Raw genomic sequence first — 23,349 nt, forward strand, 5'->3', positions numbered from 1 at the left:
GGTGCCTGATAGAAACAAATACAAATCCATGTTACAGGGATGCATACTGAACCCTCAACTCACATCGTTCTCAGAGATAAAATCTAGCCAAACATGAACTCACTATCCCAAAGATAAACACATGAGTAAACAAGTCACTGAGAATGGGTAGAAAGAACAAACAACAGAATTAAGATGCCCTTGTTCCTTGGAATTAATTTAGTCCCCTTAGAAAGCTGGATCTTGGTGTAAAATTAGGGAAGAATAGACAGTGGCATTCTAAACTGCAAAAAAAATCGAACACAAAAGTAGAAATATTCCAGCTAGAATGGAAAGCAATGAGTAAGTTTGACTGAATTAGGGGATGTCCTACAGCTTATGGATGCTTTGAACACTGGAAGCCCAGCATAAGTTGCTTGGCAAAGGAGTGATAGGAACCATGGGAACTAAAAGATGATTTGGAGAAGGAAAGACCGGAGAAAGACTAGAATCAGAAAGTTATTACTAGAATCCAGATTTGAGGATAATTAATTAGAGCCTGTACTAAAAAGAGTCATATAGTAAAAAATGACAAGTTGAATCTGAAAGAAATCGCTAAAGAGTAATTAACATTTTCTAGAAAGTTTCTAGGCAGTCAAATATAATGGATCAACAATAACTCCAATATTCAGAACCTAAAGAGATCAAACTGAATCTAAAGAGAAAGTTGAGAGATTTTAATTTGAATAAAATAGATAACGCCAGTTATTTGTAATCAAAAAGTGACTTACTATACTTTGTCACTTGACCACATGATCAAGGAAATGAAATCTATTATTCATTTTCCCATCAAGTAAGAAATCAATAAGGCATGTCCAATGCAACTGCAAGAAGATGAGCACAAAACTGGGGAAACTAGGGTAAGAATCTTTCACTTCTTTCCCCATGCATAACTGAATTCGGGGGCTGTTGACTACTTGATGCTAACATGTTAACCTAGGTTGGTAAATAGATTTTAATCAGCGAGTTAGAAAAGGCAAAAATCAAAGGGTACTATTGTACATTTGCTTGTATGTCTTGAATCATGTAAGATGCCCACTAAACTAAAAACACTTTCCTATACAAGGTGAAACTACTGATGTGACCCAACAGAGCATTACCTTTAAATTGTACTTCCAACTCTGGTAAAGGATAGCAGTTACCCCATTGTCCTTGTTATCAATACACAAAGGTTGTATCTGTTTATTGTTTCTGTGTTCCAAGTGAAATTGCCCACGGTAGGTCAACTGGTAACTCTGATCCAATTGAGCTAAAAATTACCGAGAAAACATCAAAAATAATCTCTTTCAAATAGCTGCCCTTAAGTGCCACTTCAATGTCTGACAGGCTGAAAAAAGTAACAAATTGGTATTCACCCATTAAAAACTAAGATTTACAGTATCTGAAAATCTGTAAAAAGAATTAATTGTCTTCTCATTGCTGTAAGTAGGTGGTCTTTCTCTTTCACTAGAAAATCAGCTTAATAGCTTATACAGCTGCTGTCTTTGACATACCTGTCTTTAGCAAACAGTAACTTCAGGGATCCTAACTTTTTGCACGTTCACAGGCAGGTTTTAAAGTTACATCAAAGCCTTCAGGATCTCCAAACGTCATAAAAGACTTATTCATCAGTATAACAAGGCTAAATGGTGAAAAGGCATATGGGCAGGACTTCAGAGGCTTCATGATGCAAGACTGTACAAGTTTTTGGCATTATAGGAGAAGTTTCCAAACAAAAGATTACCTTACATCTCCTGTGCACAACACTAATATACAATAGAGTGAATTAAAAGTAAAAGCAACCTTAACTGTGACATTTCTTTTTTCTTTCACAGCCAAAACATGTCAAAGGATTGACAAAATATAAAGAAACGTATAAAATCAAATATTTTAAAATAAAAATAACACCTTTAAAAACTGTTGTGTTCTTACAAGCAGTTTATAAAACATCCACAAGAGGGAACCAAAGACAAAAGACTAAAATTCCACTATTTGGAGATTTACACAAATAGGTTTATAAAATAGGTTATTACATTTACTAACATACCATCAATATCTTTCAGAAATAGGCTAATGGTTCCTTGATAAATTTTTAAAAAGTGATATATTTAAAAATACTATAACCACTGTCATGTTGATACCTTTATATAAGCAATGTTTATGTTCCTCAAGGACAACAAATATCTTTCACATTCAGTCATCTCCACTTGCATATAATAGCAGGAACTCAATGAACAGGTGGTAATTCCACAAAATTGATAGAAGTATACAAAAGGAAATAATCAATAGTCACATTAATTTATCAAAACTTCATTCTAAATTGCTTTTATATGAAAAGATTTATGATTGTATATATCTTATGTTCCTAAAACAAATACAACTAAGGGCTAAAGGGTCTTTAAAAATACTTTTTTCTTTTCTTCATTCTTTCTTTCTCTCATTCCTTTTCTCTTCCATTATGATAGTATTTTAAGAGTAAGCAGCCGGGCACGGTGGCTCACGCTTGTAATCCCAGCACTTTGGGAGGCCGAGGCAGGTGGATCACCTGAGGTCGGGAGTTCAAGACCAGCCTGACCAACATGGAGAAAACCCGTCTCTAGTAAAAATACAAAATTAGCTGGGGTGGTGGCAAATGCCTGTAATCCCAGCTACTCGGGAGGCTGAGGCAGGAGAATCGCTTGAACCCGGGAGGCGGAGGTTGCGGTGAGCCGAGATTGCGCCATTGCACTCCAGCCTGGGCAAAAATAGCGAAACTCTGTCTCAAAAAAAAAAAAGAGTAAGCAGAAATTTTGTTATAGTTCTTTTTGGTTTGTTGGTAGTAAACATAAATTTTAATACATAAATTGTATTTTTATTGTTTAAATGTTAACAACAGAAATATCACCTACATAAACTTAGATATAATTTTATAAAATAATTTTAGAAAATTAATTTCCAAAACATACAATTCAAAAGAAGACTACTTGAAACATGCTAAAGCAACAATATGGATTTTAAAATACAGTTTACATCATTGAACTTCCTGATAAAAATGAAAATTCTGAGGCAGAAAAATGTCAGGGCAACAAAAAACCACCTCCCCCACAACCCAATATTTTTCACACATTTGACTTAGGCATTGCTAAAGAAATACTTCATGTGCTACTATACACCTTATTAATTATTAAATGCAAATACATTCTGTGTTGATGATTTTGTGGCTGGCACTATCCTTAATGATGAGTAAAAGTCAGGCAGAACCTGTTTAAAACAGTTTTATACATGTGTTTCTTGATTTGATAAATATTTACCAATTAAATATTTATGTAATAAATGCTTTTTGTGTGCCAGGCAAGTGTGCTAAGGTATAATCTTTTCCTTGAGAAATGTACAGTTTAATGGGGAGTTAGAAAATAGACAACTACAGTGAGATAAATATTCTCAGAGCTAAACGCAGTATACTGTGGTGAACACAGAGGAGCACTTGCCTAACTGAAGCCTGGAGGAGCCCCATGAAAGGCTTCCTCTTTCCAGAGGAAGCAATGGCTAGGATGTCAAGACAAACGCAGCAACCTACACTTTGCTTTAAATACTTTTTGAGCAATCCAATCTATGCTCATGGTTTAACTACCAACTTCAGAAAGTACTGATTTCCTAATTTGCCTGAGTTCTTTCTCCCTTGGCATTCAGACCTGCATATCCAACTGCCTGCTATACAAAATGACTTAAATGACCTATGGACACCTCAAATTAAGTAAGTGCTAAAGTGATCTCATCTTACACAGAAATATGCCTTGGAGAGAATACCGCTGGAGAATACTTCAGCCACAGTGTAAGAGGCACAGTGTAAGTGCAAAGTGAAAAAACAAAGGCTCTGACTATGCTATCAAGAAGTGTAGTTGTAAATAATTTGTTGTTTTTTCCCTTATTTTTTAAATGGTCAAAGGATAACCGTATTTTTGAATGAGGAGAAAGGGCCCAGAAGAAAGGGATCATGTAGCTGACTAAAGAAACAAGCAGAGAAGGGGCCTTTTGAGGGAAGTGAAAAAACCAAGAGCAATAAAACAATTACTGTTCTTTATGCGTACCTCCATCACAGAACTTGTTACACTGCATTATAATCAGTTATCAGTTTATTTGTCTCACTCATTAGATTGCAATCTTCTTGTAGGCAATTACCATGTCTTATTTTTCTTCCATACCCATATTTATAAATGGGAAAAATACATAACCTCTGAACCAGGGAGACAAGGAAACATAGTGAGGATACAGAAACATATTAAAGTTAAAAGAAAACTGACATCTAGTTAGTGCCATAAGAAAAAAGTTATAAATACTGGAAAGAAACTATATTTGCAGATGACATCATTGTCTGTGTGGAAAATTTCACAGAATCTACAAAAAAACTCCTAGAACTAATAAAAATTAGTGTGTATGGCAAGGTCACAGGATACAAGGGCAATACACAAAAGTCAATTGCTTTCTTACATACCAGCAATAAACAACTGAAATTTGAAACTGAAAAAAATTTCAATAGAAAAAAAACCCACTTAGGTCTAACATATTAAAACATGTACAGGATCTGTATACATTGATGCAAAAAATAAAAGATGATCTAAATAAATTGAGAAACATCCCATGTTCATGAATTTGAAGACTCAATACTGTTAAAATGTCATTTCTTCCTTAACTTGATGTATAGATTTCATTCAATCCCAATAAGAATTCCTGGAAGCTAATTTAGAAACATTGACAAAATGATCTTTTCTATGGAAATGCAAAAGGCCTAGAACAGCCAAGGCAATACTGAATCAGAAAAACAAAATTTGGCCAGGAGTAGTGGCTCACACCTGTAACCCCAGCACTTTAGGAGGCCGAAGTGGGTGGATTGCTTGAGCCCAGGAGTTTGAGACTGGCCTGGGCAACACAGTGAGACACTGTCTCTACAAAAAATACAAAAATTAGCCAAATGTGGCAGTGTGCGCCTACAGTACCAGCTACTCGGGAAGCTGATGTGGGAAAATCACTTGAGCCCAGGAGGTCAAAGCTGCAGTGAGCGTGATTGCTGCCACTGCACTCCAACCTGGTTAACAAAACAAGATGCCATGTCGAAAAGGAAAGGAAAGGAAAAAGAAAATCGGAAGATTCCGTGTCCAATCTTAAAACTTCTATAACACTATGATAATCAAAACAGCATAGTACTGGCAAAAGAATACACACATATAGCAATGATATATCAATGAAGCAGAATAAAGAGCTCAGAAACAGACCAACACAAATATAGTCAATAGATTTTTGAAAAGGACACAAAAGCAACTCATTGGAGAAAGAACAGTTTTTTCATTAAATGGTGCTAGAACAAGCTGGATATCCATACGAAAAAAAAAAAAAAGAAAAAAAAAAGGACCCAGACATAGACTTTCTCAAAAATTAACTCAAAATGCTTCAAAGACCCATATAACAATGCAAAACCATAAAACCTATAGAAGAAAACTCAGGAGAAAATCTATGTGACTTTGAGTTTGGTAGTGAATTTATAGACACCAAAAGCATGAACCATGAAAAAAAGCTGATATTTTCATAGTAAAACTAAAAACTTCAGCTGGGCATGGTGGCTCATGCCTGGTAATCCCAGCACTGAAGGAGGCTGAGGCAGGAGGATTGCTAGAGACCAGGAGCTTGAGGCTACAGTGAGCTATGATCATCCACTGCACTCAGCTTGGGCTACAGAGTAAGACCCTGTCTCTAAAAAAACAAAAGGCAAAAACTAAAAACTAGAAAATTCTGCTCTGTGAAAGACACTGTTAAAGAATGAAAAGACAAACTAAAAATGGGAGAAAACATTTGTTAAATACATACTTTATAAAGGACTCATATCCAAAATACACAAAGAACTCTTAAAAATTCACAATAAGAAAACATACAACACAATTTAAAAATGGGGAAAAGTATTGAACATTCACTTTGCCAAAGATATATAAATGGCAAATAAGCATATAAAAAGATGCCCAGCATCTTCATCACTAAGGAATTGCAAATTAAAACGAGATACCACTAAACACCTTTTAGAATGGTTAAAATGCAAAAGCAAACAAACAAAAACCCTGACCATACAAACCGCTGGTGCACAGCAACAGAATCATTCCTTGGTTACTAGGAATATAAAATAATGCAACTTTGGAAAAGTTTGACAGTTTCTTACTAAGCTGAACATATCATAAGATCCAGCAACTATGATCCTAGATACTTACTCAATGTACCTGAAAACTTATATCCACACAAAAGCCAGCATATGAATGTATACAGCAGCTTTATTTACTAATAACTGCCCCAAACTAGTAAGCAACCATTGAAGATAGCCTTCAATAAGTTAATGGATAAATGAACTGTGGTGTATCTATGCAATGTAATACTATTCAGTGATAAAATGGGGTTTTAAGCCACACACACAAAAAAACATGGATGACTGTTACAAAAAACATACTGTTAAGTGAAAAAAGCCAGTCTGAAAAGGCTGCATAATATATGATTCCAATTATATGATATCCTGGAAAAGCCGAAACTGTAAATGGTAAACAGATCAGTGGTTGAAAGGGCGGTGGGGGAGAGTTGATTATGTGAAGCACAATGGATTTTTTTAAGGGTGATGAAACTGTTCTGTTTGACACTACAGTGTATCATATGTATCATTTTGATGCCTAATACCATGCATTTATCAAAACTTTACATCATAAAGAGTGAACCTACTGAGGCAGGAGGATCCCTTGAGACCAAGAGTTCTAGATCAGCCTGAGCACACAGTAAGACCTCTGTCTCTACAAAAAATTAAAAAAATTAGCCAGGCCTGGTGGTGCCTGCCTGTAGTCCCAGCTACTTGGGAGGCTGAGGCAGGAGGATCACTTCAGCCCAGGAGTTCAAGACAGTGAGCTATGTTTGTGCCACTGAACTTTAGCTTGGGTGAAAGAGAGAGACCCAGTCTCAAAAGCAACAACGACAACAACAACAAAAAGAGTGAACCTAAAGTATGCAAAATTTAAAACAATAATTTAGGAGGTCAGGGGATCCCAGGGCGAAATGTAGAATTGTGGCAAAAAAAAAAAAAGTAACTGTATTAAAAATGTATTGAAACAACTTCACTGAAGGGGGTGAGAAGAAAAGGTACTAACCTAAGTAACTTTGGAGTAAGTGAACTGTGAATTCTGTTAGACTAAAGACAAAAGGAATGATACATAAGCACTGCAACTGATAATGTTGTTTTCCATGTTTTCCACATGGGTTAAGAATTCTGAAACCACTAGACATGAATACTGGAGTTGAAAAACTTAGTAAATGAATGATGGGAGCCAGGTTTCTCACCACTGGAGTTGTAGGTTATAAACAAGCAAGAGGACCCACCTAGAATAATAATGGATTAGAGTCAGACACATCAGTATAAATTAATGTTTAGTTTAATACAGATACAGATGTATACACATACATATATACACACACACACACACACACACACAGGTGCCTACATATGTAGTTATAAATGTGTATATACACAGGTTAGTATACACACATATATCTCCTTGCCTCGTAAGCTGAGAGGGCACAGAAGCAACAACATCCCACAGTAAAAAAAAAGTCCCCCTGGAATTCAATCTTGATTTCCTACAGTTTTCCAGTAAAAAGGAAGTAGGCTCCTTATTCTAGGACTGGAACAGGAAATATACAATATGAGCCTAGAATATCTTATAGTGTCAGAGAGTAAGAAAGTGCTAAAAACAAAACAAAACCCCACAATGATGGGGATATGTCATAGGGACAAAGGAGTAAAATCAAAAGCTTCCCAATGGCCAAAGCTGGAACAATTTGAGCAAAATAAATAAACATAGTAGTATTGGACTATAATCCAAAATATAAACTAATAACCGTGAGTCAATACTGATGCAAATGATTGAATAAATGGGGAGAACAGACAAATATCCTGTATAGAAAAAATTCTAAATACTCAGTCCTCAAGAAAGTTGAGAATAACCCCCCACTTCTTAAATATGAGCTGTGTACTGTGACTTCCTTCCAAAGAGTACAGTATGAAAAGGAAGAAAGAATATTTTACTGTAAAGAAATGTGACATGCTACCTCAGTCAGGTGATCCTGGTTAACATCAACAGTGGTAAGTCATGTTGACAGAATAATTTACTCTTGATGTGATGAGACTTATATTTATCTCTGGGTCTTCTCAAAAACCAGTAAGCTTAGTCTCATCATTAGAAAAAAAATCCCAATTGAAGGATATTCTACAAAATATCTAACCATTATTACCCCAAACTCTCAAAGTCATCAAAAACAAGGACATTCTGAGAAGCTGCGACATCATGAACCCTTTCTGTGCATGGCTTATATCATTTAACATCCTCCAGGGAAATACATGCTTGCCACAAATGACAAAATTGCATTCGTTTTTATGGTATATATGCCATGTGAAATTAGCCAAGCGCAGAAAGACTAAAGCTGATCTCATGGCAGTAGAGAGTAGAAATGGTGTTTTCCAGAGGTAGGGGAGGCTTGTGGAGGCTGGGGGTGGTAGGGAGAGATGGGTCAATAAATACAAAATTACAGTTAGGAGGAATAATTTCTGGTGTTCTACTGCATAGTACAGTGACTATGGTCAGCAATATTGTATATTTCAAAATGGTAGAAGATTTTGAATGTTCTTACCACAAATAAATGATAAATGCATGAGGTGATGGAAATGCTAAATATTCTGATTTGATTTTTACACATTATATACATGTATCAAAACATCACACTTTACCCTGTAAATATGTATAATTGTTATGTATCAATTTTTGTTTTTTAAAAAAAGAGAAGCCTAAGGAGACATGATGACTAAATGTAATACTGCATCTTGATGGGCCCTAAAACACAAAAAGAACATTAGGTAAAAACTAAGTAAATCTGAAAAGAATAGGCACTTTAGTTTCAAATCTGTATTAATATTGGTTCATTATTTAGACAAATGTATCATACGAATATAAGATGTTAATAACAGGGGAGACTGAATGTGGGAGGCATATGGAAACTCTCTAAACTATTTTTGTATTTCTTCTATAAATCTAAAACTATTTAAAAATAAAAAGTTAACTTTAAAAATTGAGAAAATCCTTTGCTTCTTAATTTGAGCAAATATTTATTATCTGTTTCACCACAAGGCCCAACACTACAACTCATAAGTCAAAGGTTCTCACCCAGGCCACACATTGGAATCTGGTAGGAAGGTTTTTTAAAAATCCTGATGCCTAGGCCCTAGCCTATAACAATTAAGTGAGAAATTTCCCAGAATAAAAATCAAGCATTGCTTTTTGTTTGTTTTTGCCAAAAGCCACCACAACCACCACGAGAAAGCTCAAATGATCTAGCAATTTATTAAATATTTTACATATTATATTGAGTATCACAAATCCCAAAGAATCACATTTCTATTACAGGTAATAAAGCATATAAACTTTAAGAGATTAATATCTACAATTTTTATACTGACAAGAACTCTGTATTCTATTACTTCACCAAAAATTTTTTTGCAGTCTCTTTTCAGAGTATTTTTAAAATATCTTACAAATTTCAATATGTATATGCTTTTAAAAAATGCACTTAAGTGCATTCTATTTTCAAAATAGCATCTTTTATTCAATAATATATTTTAAACTTTCATATGGCAGAGACAATTCCCATAAGTTTGCTCTACATCATACACAACACTACTGTAGAATGCTCCTTGGTAACAACAAAATGTTGCATTTTGAAGCTTTATTGCATAGAAAGAGCAATTTTGTCAACATATATTCTTTAAAGGTAGACTTGCCATAAGCAATTCAAGAGTTTACAGCAAATATGAACAAACAGATATATTATTTAATCAACTCATACTAAAGATTTGGGAATACCTTCCACTAATATCCAGAAAACAAAATTCTTACTATGTAATACAGTTGAACCATCTCAACACCTAATTTACATCACATGCTCAGAAATGCCAAAAGAAGATCTTTGTCATAGTTAGCAATGCTTAAACTAACACAACAACTTTGATATTGGATTAACCTTCTACAGAAATCTGTTTGAGATTTGTTTAATTTTAGAAATCTGTACAATTACCTCAGCACCTATCAAAACATGTCAATTTGTCAAGATACATTCTCATCAGACAAGCTTTTCCTATAATAGGTATAAAAAATCAAATTCATAAGGCACTATTTCCAATCATGCTCCATACTTTTCTTGAATAAAAAATATTTTAAAAGGTTTGTTTATAATAGCTACCCAGGGCACAGGTGTACGCATTAAAATTTTAAAAACCAACATATCTTGTAATGGTTATCATATACCATTTCCTTTTTAAAAGCTACACTATAAATTGATGAAAATGGCAATTTAATTTTAGGCCCCTAATATTTCCCCAACTACAATAAGCCAAACTAGAAAAAAGTAAATTAAATTTGGAAATTTTTTGTTTATATTGTTATAACCCATAAATTCTCTGAAAATTATGTTAAGAATACAGGATCCACACACAATAGACCCAAGTATCAATACTTGATGTGAAATATAAATCTCTCCCTTAATGTAGCAGTGAATTTCAGTTCTGAAATTTTGAAATCAGAGAAAAAATTTTATTTACATTATCTAAAAAGTTAGCTTTATGAAATTTGTCAGTGGTCCAATGCTAAACTTGCTCTGTGTTATATTTGCTCCGTCACTGCTTAAGGACCAATCCAGAGTCTGGACTGGAAACAGCTACAGTAAAAGCTGCCAGAGAATACAGGTCCTCTGGGCTGAAAATAAATCAGAAGCAAAAGTTGGCAATACAGATCTCTCACCATGCTGAAAAAACCTTTCATCCATGAAATAATCAAAAAGGAGAAAACAGAATGGAGAAAAATTTCACTGAAAACAACTGGGACACCAAAATATCCATCTAAAACTTTCTGTCATATCCTAAAAGAAAGTCAACTCCCCAGTACCACAACTAAGTAGGTAATGGCCAAATGAATCCCTCAAACTAAAGCTAAAGAAAAAAAAAAAAAAGAACCAGAAAGTTTCATGGGCCAAAGGTAACCAAGCTAAGTTGTGAACACAAATAACAAGAGGTTGCAAAGCAACAACCTTGACTTAACAGATACAGATGTTAGGTCAAGCACAGTATCAATTAGATAAGGAGGGGCCCAAGATTGTACTTTTGTTCCACCACGTCGACAAAATTATTGTAAAAGACCCAGTGGTTAAGAAAAAGAAAAGTATCATTTATGTCTATTCTTTTTGTTGTGTTGTTGAGACAGGGTCTAGCTCTGCAGTGGTGCAATCTTGACTCAATGCAACCTCTGCCTCCTGGGCTCAAGCAATCCTTCCACCTCACCCTCCAGAGTAGCTGGGACTACAGGTGAGCACCACCATGCCTGGCTAATTTTTGTATTTTTTGTAGAGATGGGGTTTCACCATGTTGCTTAGGCTGGTCTTGAACTCCTGAGCTTAAGCTATCCACCTGCCTTGGCCTCTGAAAGCGCTAGGACTACAGGCATGAGCCATCGTGCCTGGACCATTTACTTCTATTCTAATCAACTATAAATTTGGGTATGAGTTGCTTTAATTGTCGTGATTCCTTGTAATGCTACCTTACAGAAGTTTTCCCTTCCCTGCTTGTCACTTTGTTTGACAACTTCTCTAAAACAAATCAGAATTGAACAAACTATGATTTTTTTCTTTGAATTGTTCTAATTTATGGGCACTCAAGGAGTCTGTTAATCACTGAAATATATTAAGGGTTTTATAGATTTATAAAGAGATCATATTACAAACTCAATATCAAAAATTACAATTTTAGGCCAGGCACGGTGGCTCACACTTGTAATCCCAGCACTTTGGGAGGCCAAGACGGGCAGATCACTTGAGGTCAGGAGTTCAAGACCTGTCTGGCCAACATGGTGAAATCCCGTCTCTACTAAGAGTACAAAAACTACGCAGGCATGGTGGCAGGCGCCTATAATCCCAGCTAGTCAGGAGACTGAGGCAAGAGAATTGCTTGAACCCAGGAGGTGGAGGCTGCAGTGAGCTGAGACTGCACCACTGCACTCCAGCCTGAGCAACAGAGTGAGACTGTCATTCATAGATAGATAGATAGATAGATAGATAGATAGATAGATAGATAGATAGATAGATAGATAGATTTTAAAAATAAAATAAAAATTACAATTTTAGAACACTCCAAGAAATTATGAACGGCAGGAGCTCCCATCAAAACGGAGATTAGAACACGGGTTTACGCCTTCCCTCGCAAAACCCTCTCAAAACTACAACAAAGTCACAGAAAAGAATAAACCCAAAAAGACAAACAGCACAGGGGAATAGACAACAGCATATAGGAGATGTCAAAAATGTGGAAGCTAGAAAAAATGTTTGGAAGTTAGAAAACAGATAAATAGGTAAGTAGCTAACTCAGCAGACCAAAAATAAAACTTAAGCTTGCAAAGAGAAAAGTCACAAGCAGCATGTGAATTCAGAGTAGTGAACCCTACCATCTTTTACAGCAAGATTTGCTGGTCGACTAGTTCCACTCTTATACACAGAGCTGCCAGAGGTAATTTTAGTGCTTCTCTCAAATATAATCCCAATACATTTGAGGAAAGCCCATAAAATGAAATGTCAGAGATCAAAACAAACACAAAAGAAACACAGACAAGGCAGGGAACAAAAGAAAACTCAAAATAATAATAAGGAAATAATAACGTAGAAGAGAAAGCTATCTTAGACATTAAATATCTAATATGAAAAAAGAGCAAGTGTGGAAGATAAACTTCAGGCAATCTGAGAAGAACAAAAAGAGAAAAAGAGGGAAAAGGAAACAGAAAAGATAATTGAAAGACTAACCTAAGAGGTTCAACAACCAAATAAAAGGAGATCCAGAGAGAGAGAAGAGGAGAGACAGTGAAAATTATCCAGAAATAGCAAACATGAAATCACACAGAACTGAAGGGTGTTTCCAGATTTAAAAAGTCAAAAGACATTCCATACGATAAATGGGGAAAAGATGTACACCAAGGCACATTATTAGGAAAGTTTTAAATAACGGGGACAATGTAAGGATCCAAAAAGCTCCCACATTCAAACATTCAAAGAATCAGGTATCAGAATGGCATCTATCTTCTCATCAGCACTATTGCTGAGCAAGGAAAAAGAGCAAGGTTTTCAAAATTATAAAAGAAAGTTATTTTCAATCCAAAATTTTACACTCAATCAATCAATTAAGGGCAAATGTACAATAAAGACATGGTCAGATATGTAAGGACTGAAAACAACTGCTGATGTCAGGAAACTACTGGGAGATATGATACATAAAAACAAGGATGTAAAACAAGAAAGACAGAAGACAACATCTAGGAATAAAGAGATTACAGAAGAAAAAAAGAGGACATTCCACAGGTTGATGTTGAAAGGAAGTCTTAGGATGACAGCTGCTCAACACTCCTAAAGAGCAATTAGTTCAGATTAGTAGAGGACAGAAGACTAGAGAAGGCATGAATCAATAAAAAAAAAAAAAGTGCGGTATTAATAAATTGTGTTTGAACATACACAGAGGAGTTCAGAGCTCCAGCAGAGAGTCTGGGAATATAGCATTGGGGAACAAACTTAGTGATTAGAAAACTATAAAAACCACAACAGTAACAAAAACCAAGACAATTATTGGTTCAGAAAGTCACAAAAAGAAATAACATGTAATCATAATATGAGATAAGTGAACAGTATTTACACAGTTATAACTATATAAGAATTTGTTTTAATTGTGATTACACAGGAAAAATTAGAAATAACAAGTAATCAATTCTTTTACAAGGTTTCAATTTGTCATCAATAATTTCATCTGAACTATTTCTTATTAAATAAAATTTACTTTTTACCATGTAAAGGAATAAGTAAATGTTCTTTACTGGTTTTCCTCAAAAAAAAAAAAATATATATATATATGTGTGTGTATGTATATTTGTACATACTTTCAAATATATGTATACAAATATACATATATACACATATATTTGAGGAAAACCAGTAAAGAACAAATATATATTATATATTAATAAAAATAAAAAATATAAAAATATATATTGTAAAAATATAAATATATAATATATAAATATATATATATATATATGTTTTTTCTTTTTAGAGAGACAGAGAGAGAAAGGCTGGAGTCCAGTGGCATTGATCATGGCTTACTGCAGCCTCAACTGCCCAGGCTCAAACCATCCTCCCACCTCAGGCTCCCAAATAGCTGGGACTACAGGCATGCATCACCAAGCCTGGCTAATTTTGTGGGTTTAAAAAAAAATTTTTTTTTGTAGAGACAGGGTTTCACCATGTTGCCCAGGCTGGTCTTCAACTCCCGGGCTCAAGCAATCAGCGTGTCTTGGTCTCCCAAACTGCTGGGATTACAGGCGCGACCCACTGTGCCTGGCCCAAATATATTTATTTTTAATTTTAAAACTAGGTTTATAAAAATATCTACCAACTCTTCCAAACATATTTGCCAGCTAAAATTTGTTTTAAAATGTTTTTTTTTTTTTTTTTTTTTTTTTTTGAGACGGAGTCTCACTCTGTCGCCCAGGCTGGAGTGCAGTGGCGCGATCTCGGCTCACTGCAAGCTCCGCCTCCCGGGTTCACGCCATTCTCCTGCCTCAGCCTCCCGAGTAGCTGGGACTACAGGCGCCCACATCCGCGCCCGGCTAATTTTTTGTATTTTTAGTAGAGACGGGGTTTCACCGTGGTCTTGATCTCCTGACCTTGTGATCCGCCCGCCTCGGCCTCCCAAAGTGCTGGGATTACAGGCGTGAGCCACCGCGCCCGGCCTGAAAATGTTTTTTTAAAAATTGAATCTATATCGGTTCATACCAGATCAGTAATGTTATTTTGGTGGCCACAAGGTAGGGCAAAACCAGTAGGGGCAACCACCAAAAAAACCCTGAAAACTAAACAAACAGAACAATAACAACAACAACAAAAAAGCCTGGCCAAAATGTTACAACAGCAGTAGTGATGGTGTAAGTAGTGGCATTAATAAAAACAAAAGCTAAACTTTATTGAGCATACTATGTGCAAAACATTATTCTAAGTGCATATATATATAAAATTATACCCTCATAACAACTCTATTTGCAGATGGTAAAACTGAATTAGAGAGGTTAAATAACCTGCCCAAAGACATAAAGTTATTTGGGAACAGAACTAGAATTCACATTCAGATAGTCTGATCTATTTTTAGATAATGCAACCTCCCTTTTATCAACTAAGTACATTACAGGCTTCTGGACTGACCTGGGCTAATTCTGTCGCTGTTCTGCTCTTTACCTAATTCAAAAGGTTCTCAAAAGGTAGATTTTTGGCCAGAAACAGCTCAGGCCTGTAATCCCAGCACTTTGGGAGGCTGAGGCAGGTGGATCACTTGAGGTCAGGAGTTCAAGACCAGCCTGGCCAACATGGCAAAACCTTGTTTCTACTAAAAATACAAAAATTAGTTGGGCATGGTGGCACACGCCTGTAACCCTAGCTACCTGGGAGGCTGAGGCAGAAGAATCGCTTGAACCCAGGAGGCAGAGGTTGCAGTGAGCTGAGATCACACCACTGCACTCCAGCCTGGGCAACAGAGTGAGACTCCATCTCAAAAAAAAAAAAAAAAAAGAAGAAGGCAGACTTTTGAAGCTCCCTATTGAATAGGGGTAAGGAGAAAGAAGGGAAGGGAAGGGGGAGTTTCTGTCTAAGAAATGCTCACCTGAAACTGTATCACCACCTGAGGGGAATGGGTTATTCAAAGCACCCTGGCATTTCTCCCCATACCCATGCTGAGAATCAACTGCTTTAGTGAAGCACGTTTAAAGGGAATATGCCATTATTCAGACATTAAGGACCACAACCAACCTGAACAGCTCTGAGTTCAGACCATAAGAGGTCACCAGAAAGTCCTCATTTCTTTTCCAAGGATAGAAGCTCTAAGACATAGTCTAAGACCAATTAGACTTCTTTTCTTTGAGTCATTAATAAGTTAATATGAAGTCAAATAACACCTTTCTTTAGATAAAAGTAAAGGACCTGATACATGCATAAAAGTGAAAAGATTTCATTCAAGCTTAACATCAAAAAGTATCCCATTTTTTGCTCAACATTTCACTTAAAATTCTTCTACACCCATTTAACTCCTTGTATTTTACTTAACACTGTAATCCCTAAGAAATGTCTGAGCTCCAGTGACAAAGCAATTCTTCTAAACTCCTTATCAATCTTTTAAAGTACTTTAAAAATAGCATGTCAATGCTGCATTCTGTGCCTTATCTTATAAATTCAATTAACATCATTCTGCTTTGAAAATCATCATCCAATGTACCACATGTAGAACATTTGCTTTGCTGTTTTACTTAAAAACAAGTACTCTTTTACTGTATAAATATTTAAAAACTTATTCAAGTACCTGTATAATATTTCAATAAGCCATACCAGCAAACTTACAAATTAGTATGTTAAAAATCATCAACTAAATTCAAGAAATACATAAGAATGAATAGTGCTTGTTGTGTAAATACCAAATTACCAAATTGCATGCTTACATTTTGAGTACTAAGGATAAACTAGTATTAACTGAACAAATCCTGTATGCCTGCTTTTTATATACACAACTTAGATTAAACTTTGTGTTCATTTAGTCAAAAATTAATGTAAATTTTATAAAAAATATTTTATTTTTATGAAAAAAGAGTATCACTTCAATGAAATAAATTGGCCTACTGAACATCAAGAGATGTGTAGTCTATGATAAATTAGCTGTTTTATTTAAAACTGTATATGTAATCCAATTTAAGCCAATTCACAAAAGAATCCCAAAGGAATAAATGATATAAACTATGTAAGATTCTGAGCCTTTAATGTGGATAAACTTTCCTGAGAAATTATATCTACTAATTTTAAAAGTTGCTAAAACTAAATGGTAATGCAGGATATACATTAACTGTAGAAAGACTTCAGATTCATTCTGCCTATCTCATTCTTTTAAGTGCTTGTGAGAATGTATGTGTGTACGTATGTATGTTTTCCACGCAGGGCAACATCTAATAAAATGACCTCAAAATGGAAGGTACTGCCTGAAAAAATAATCTGCATGTGAATATTGCTCAATGTGTGACTCTCCAAACTTTTTACTTTTTTCTTATAATTTCAGTAAAAAGACCATAAGAGTTTTACCCAGAAACAAACACTAAGCTTTGCGCCACAGAATAAATGTTTATTCAGGGAAAAAAAAATCATAAAAACCTGACATAATTTTTAAGTGCTCACAATATTTTCAGTCCTCCCTCAAAAAGCAAAAACTAATTCCCCTCACCTTGAATATGGATAGGACTTAGTAACATATACCTAAAACGACTTGGTGTTGTTGGATTTGAAACTAAGCAGTAGGCAGAAGCTAGAAGCACTTTGAAGACAGTTTTAGTAAGAGCCTGAAGAGTCATGAAAAAACTATTAGAAGCCTGATAGCTTTTAAGAAAGTTTCAGGAAGGTAAGGGAAATATTAGAAAGCTGGAGAAAAGGAGATTCTTACGTGGTGGCAGAAAATTTAGAAACATTGTTTTATTAGTCCATTCTCACACTGCAATGAAGGAATACCTGAGTAATTTATAAAGAAAAGAGGTTTAATTGATTCATAGTTCCACATGGCTGGGGAGGCCTCAGGAAACTTAAAATCATGGCAGAAAGCACCTCTTCACAGGGCAGCAGGAGAGAGAACCGCTGAGCAAAGCAGGGAAAGCCCCTTATAAAACCATCAGATCTCCTGAGAACTCATTCATTATCACAAGAATCGGGTGGTTATTCCCTGATTCAATTACCTCCCACCAGGTCCCTCCCACGACATATGAGGAATATGGGAACTACAGTTCAAGAGGACATGTGGGTAGCAACACAGCCAAACCATATCATTCTGCCCCTGCCCCCTCCCAAATCTCATGTCCTCACATTTCAAAACACAATCATGCCTTTCCAACAGTCCCCCAAAGTCTTAGCTCATTCCAGCATTAACTCAAAAGTACAAGTCCAAAGTCTCATCTGAGACAAGGCAAGTCCTTTACAGCAGCACCCCACTACCATACCAATTTACTGTATTAGTCCATTCTCACGCTGCTATAAATATCTGAGACTGGGTAATTTATAAAGAAAGGAGGCTTACTTGACTCACAGTTCCACATGGCTAAGGAGGCTTCAGGAAACTTACAATCATGGCAGAAGTCAGCTCTTCAAAGGGCAGCAGGAGAGAGAAGTGCCCAGCAAAGAGTTTTGGAAAAGCCCCTTATAAAACCATCAGACCTCATGAGAATTCACTCATTATCACGAGAACAGCATGTGAGTAACTGCCCCCATGATTCAATTACCTCCCACCAGGTCCCTACCACGACACATGGGGATTATGGGAACTATAATTAAAGGTGAAATTTGGGTGGAGCCACAGCCAAACCATATCAACTGTTGACTATAGGAACCAGAAAAGTAACAGGAAAAGCAAAAAATGTACCTAATGAACTGGGTGGTCTAGCAAAGCATTTAAGATGTTGCCTGATTTCTTCCTGCTGCTATAATCAAACACAAAAGGAGAGAGATAAGCTTAAGAAACGACAATTAAACAAAAGAGGGACCAAAGACTTGTTGATTTTATACATCTCCAGCCTCTACACACAGCAAACCATGCTACAGTTATGAGACAGCTTCCAAGCAAACCTCAAATCCAGGCAATATTAAGGAAATTATGGTAAAAATATCAAGCTGAAAAGGTGACTGTAAAATCCTTTAAGATTTCTGAGAGATACATGCAGTTCCTCAAATAACAGGGCTTCTAAGAAGCTTAAAGGCATTGTCCCTGCACAATCTCATCAAAAAGCCAAAATTAGGGAAACAATTATCTCAACAAAATTTATGAGTGTAGATTATTCTAATGGAGTAAGTTCCTATAAATGTCATTTATAGGAGACCCACAAAGTGTTTTTGGCAGAAACACTACCAGCATTGACTGCAGAGCACAGAGATGCATGAAATGGAAAGAGGGCTTTGGACTCCAAAATTTCTAACCACAGGAAGCAGGCTCACAAAACTATCTAGCTCAACATACAGGCTACCTTCCGTGAAAAAGGAAGAACTCAGTGGGCAGAGCAAAAAACAGAGAACATAGAAAGGAGTCATGAAAAACTATGCTGAGGTAGGAATAGAACTTAGTTTTAATGAAGAAACTTCTAACATTTGCTTGGCTGTATTCCAAAACCGCTATGGAAGTTTTCTATGCACTCATGTGCACTTCCTGTCTTCCGTTTTTTTAAACAGAACTACCCACAGTGATATAATTTTATGCCTGATCCACCATTGTATGTCGGCTACTCAGGGCGGTAGGGGTGGGTTAAGAAACTTCTCTCTTTTGTTTATAGGTCTTCAGATTGAGAGGAACTGGACCTAAGGAACATTATCTCTATCTCAATGTAATTTAGAGGATGACATTCTAGATTTTGAGCCGATATTGTAAAGAAATAATACTTAGGGTAGATGGGATAGTGCGTGTATTTTGCATGGGCAGGGAATGTAAATAATGTGCGGCCAGAGGATAGTCTGAGCTAGTTTTAAAACATAGCCATAAATTCTTTGGCAATTCTCCCCTCGAAAGGTGGAGCCTCATTCCTACTGCCTTGATTGCAGGCCAGACCTAGTGACTTCTTTTTTTTTCAATTGAGGTGAACTTCATATACAAAAAATTAACCATTTTAAAGTATACAAATCAGTGGCACTTAGTACATTCACAATGTGCAACCATCTCCTCTATCTAGTATCACAACATTTTCATCACCTCAAAAGAAAACACTCTACCCATTAAGGAGTCGCTCTCCATCCTTCCCTCCTTCCCACTCCCTGCCCACCACAACTGGGTCCTGTCCTGGTCTCTGGTAACCACCAATTTGCCTATAATTCAATTGTAAGTTGTAAGAGTTCTCTATACAGTTTGCCTTTTTTTTTTTTTAAACAGATAGGGTCTCATTATGTTGCCCAGCTAGTCTTGAATTCCTGGGCTTGGGCGATCGACCCATCTCAGCCTCCCAAAGTGCTGGTATTACAGGCATGAGCCACCGCACCCAGCTTCTATACATTTTGGATACTAGACCCTTATCAGAAGCATAATTTGTAAATATTTTCTCTCATCCTACAGGCTGTCTTTTCACTTCTTGATAATTTATTCTTTTATGCACAAAAATGTTTAATTTTGATGAAGTTCAGTTTATCTTTTTTCTTTTGTTACTTCTGCTTTAGGATCATTTTCTAAGAATTCACTGACAAATCCAAAGTCATGAAGACTAACCCTATGTTTTCTTCTAAGAGTTTTAAAGTTTTAGCTCTTACATTTAGGTTGCTGATCCAGCCAATCAGATCTTATACTAAAAGCCTGCTGTATTTGATAAGACACAGGGGTCTAACTTCATTCTTTTACATGTGGCTATCCAGCTGTCCCAGTACCATTTGTTGAAGAGATTATTCTTTTCCCATTAAATAGTCTTAGCAACTCTGTTAAAAATCAGTTGGCCATACATTTATGGATTTATTTCCAGACTTTCTATTCCCTTGGTCTACATACCTATCCTTAAGCTAGTACCTACACTGATCTGATCGCTGCAACTTAATATTAAGTTTTGAAAACGGGAAGTGTGAGTCTTCTAACGTGGTTCTTCTTTTTTGTTATGTTTTGGCTATTTGGGGCCCCTTTTTATTCCATATGAATTTGAGCACTGACTTTTCCTCTTCTGCAAAAAATAACCTGGAATTTGGAAATGGATCTTTAAATAATCTGTGAATTGCTTTGAGAAGTACTGCCATCTTCACAATATGATGTCTTCTAATCTCTGAACACAAGATATCTTTCTATTGATTTAGGTCTTTTATTTTAGCAATGTTTTGTACTTTTCACTGTACAAGTTTTTCACCTCCTTGGTTAAATTTATTCCTTAGGTATTTCATTCTTTTGGATGCTATTATAAATGGCACTGTTTACTTAAATTCCTTTCTACATTTTTCATTGCTGGTGCCTAGAAATACAACCGAGTTTTGTGGTTGATGCTGTACCCTGAAACTTTGCCAAATTTGTTTACTAGCTCTAGCAGATTTAGATGGTTGACAGATACCAACCAGGAAGCTGCTCTAGCTCATGGGGAGCTGAACAAAGGTATCTGCACCAGTCCCTCAGGGAACCACCAGACAGGTCAAAATGAAAACTACAGTTTTTTTTTTTTTCAGAACAAGGTTCTTATTGTCCTCCTCCTGGCACCAGTGAGCTATACCAGGAATATGGGTTGCTGGCCCCATAGCTGCTGCTGAGCTAGAAAATAAAGGATACTAGGTATATAAGCAAAAATGTCATAATGTTTTCTTACCAAAATCTGGCAGTCTTCCGGATGCTGTAAGTTTTCTATCAGATTACAGAGTTATGCAAAAGTTGATTTGTCAGTTTTTGCCAGCTTAACAGTTGCTTCTGTGGAGATAATCGATTCTTGGAGCTCCCTGCTCCACCACTCACTTGCTTTTAAAAACTAGAATGGGCCGGGCACAGGGGCTCATGCCTGTAATCCCAGCACTTTGGAAGGCTGAGGTGGGTGGATCACCCAAAGTCAGGAGTTCAAGACCAGCCTGACCAATATGATGAAACTCGGTCTCTACTAAAAATACAAAAATTAGCCAGGTGTAGTGGCATGAATCTACAGTCCCAGCTACTCAGGAAGCTGAGGCAGGAGAACTGCATGAACCTGGGAGGTAGAGGTTGCAGTGAGCCAAGCTCATGCCACTGCAATCCAGCCTGTGCAACAGAGCAAGACTCCATCTCAAAAAAATAAATAAAAATAAAATAAAATAAAATAAAATAAAAAGAATGTGGCAGAAGTGACAGTATTTAGCTCCTGAGACTACAACATAAAAGACAGTGAGAAGTCCTCTTTGTTCTCTCTCTTGGACCACTCACTCTGAGAGCCCCAGAATGAGCCATCCTGGAAGTGAATCCTCCAGCCCTTGTCAAGCCTTCAGATGACTGCAGCTCTGACGAACACTTAGACTGCAATCTCATAAGAAACCCTGAGAATGAATCACCTAACTAAGACCCTCTTGAAACAGCAATCTACAAATACCATGATAATAAATGTGCGTTGTTTTAAGGTGCTATGTTTTGGGGGTACAAGATATTTAAAGCTGAGACTCAAAAGAAAAGAACCTAGCCACTCCAAGAGTTCTAAGGAAAAAGAGTGTTTCAAGCACGGAGTATAGCACATGCAAAGGCCCTGAGTAAGGAAAGATCTTAAGCATATTAAAAAAAAATAATAAAAATCTGAAAGACTAGTGTGACTTAAGCTCAGCGAAGGAAAGAAAAATGGTGAAGAAAGAGATCACCAAGGGGGCAGAAAGAAACCAAAATGACTGTAACAAAGCATTAAAAAGTAGTAAAAACTGATAATATATGATAAAGTGCCTTTGAACCCACAGGAAACAACTACAAAAATTTAACATTTAAAAACATTAACTGGAGAGAAATCTGAAACTAAATGTATCTATCATCACACAGGAATCCAGTTAGGAAACAGGAAACCCCGAGAGCAAGAACCAAGGGTCTTTACATCTCCCATATCACCTACTTACCTTTGTAGAATTAATGCACAATGACAAACCAGAAAAAAATACCTTTTGAAGACACTATTTAAAATTCTAAGTAGTGAATTCATTGGTGAAAGATTTTAAGTCTAGAATACAGGCTTCAAGTATCTCCTCACTAGGCATTCCATGACGATGGCCAAATAAATAACTCATGTAACTGCGTATCTAAAGAACATGATTATAAATCAGCTCTATGAAGATGCACATTTCTCCTTGTCCTGGGCTACCATGTGATAAAAGGTTTAATAATTGGTAAAAAGAGTAAAAGAATTTCAAAAGAATTCCCAACTGGATAACCAGTCTCTGAAATTAAAACTGAATTTAATTTAGCAAAATAATTCTATTTGTATACAGAAACTGTGAGATTTTTTTAAATGAACTTTTATGGGAGAACATACTGTTATAAAGTACATTTTCAATCAGTAAAAAATAAAATAATACACGTGTTTTCAGATCTTATGACTATTTGAATACCAAGGGTTATTCTCCTCTATATCTTTATCCAGAAAAAAAACATATAACTTGAAACACAGAGGCAAAAAATAATCAGCAAGGGATAGAAGCACCAGACACTACAAGCCAGGTGCAGTTGGCTCACACCTGTAATCCCAGCACTTTGGGAAGTCCAGGTGGGTAGATTAC

General features: G+C 36.1%; 1 protein-coding gene across 7 annotated transcripts in view; it reads right to left on the reverse strand.

Moving 5' to 3' along the window:
- The window catches only part of STK3 (serine/threonine kinase 3), a 331,890-nt gene that overhangs the window by 106,677 nt on the left and 201,864 nt on the right, over positions 1-23,349 (reverse strand). The gene's annotated exons all lie outside the window — the stretch shown is intronic.

The sequence above is a fragment of the Macaca fascicularis genome, chromosome 8 (assembly GCF_037993035.2).
Source record: "Macaca fascicularis isolate 582-1 chromosome 8, T2T-MFA8v1.1".
NCBI classification, from domain to species: domain Eukaryota; kingdom Metazoa; phylum Chordata; class Mammalia; order Primates; family Cercopithecidae; genus Macaca; species Macaca fascicularis.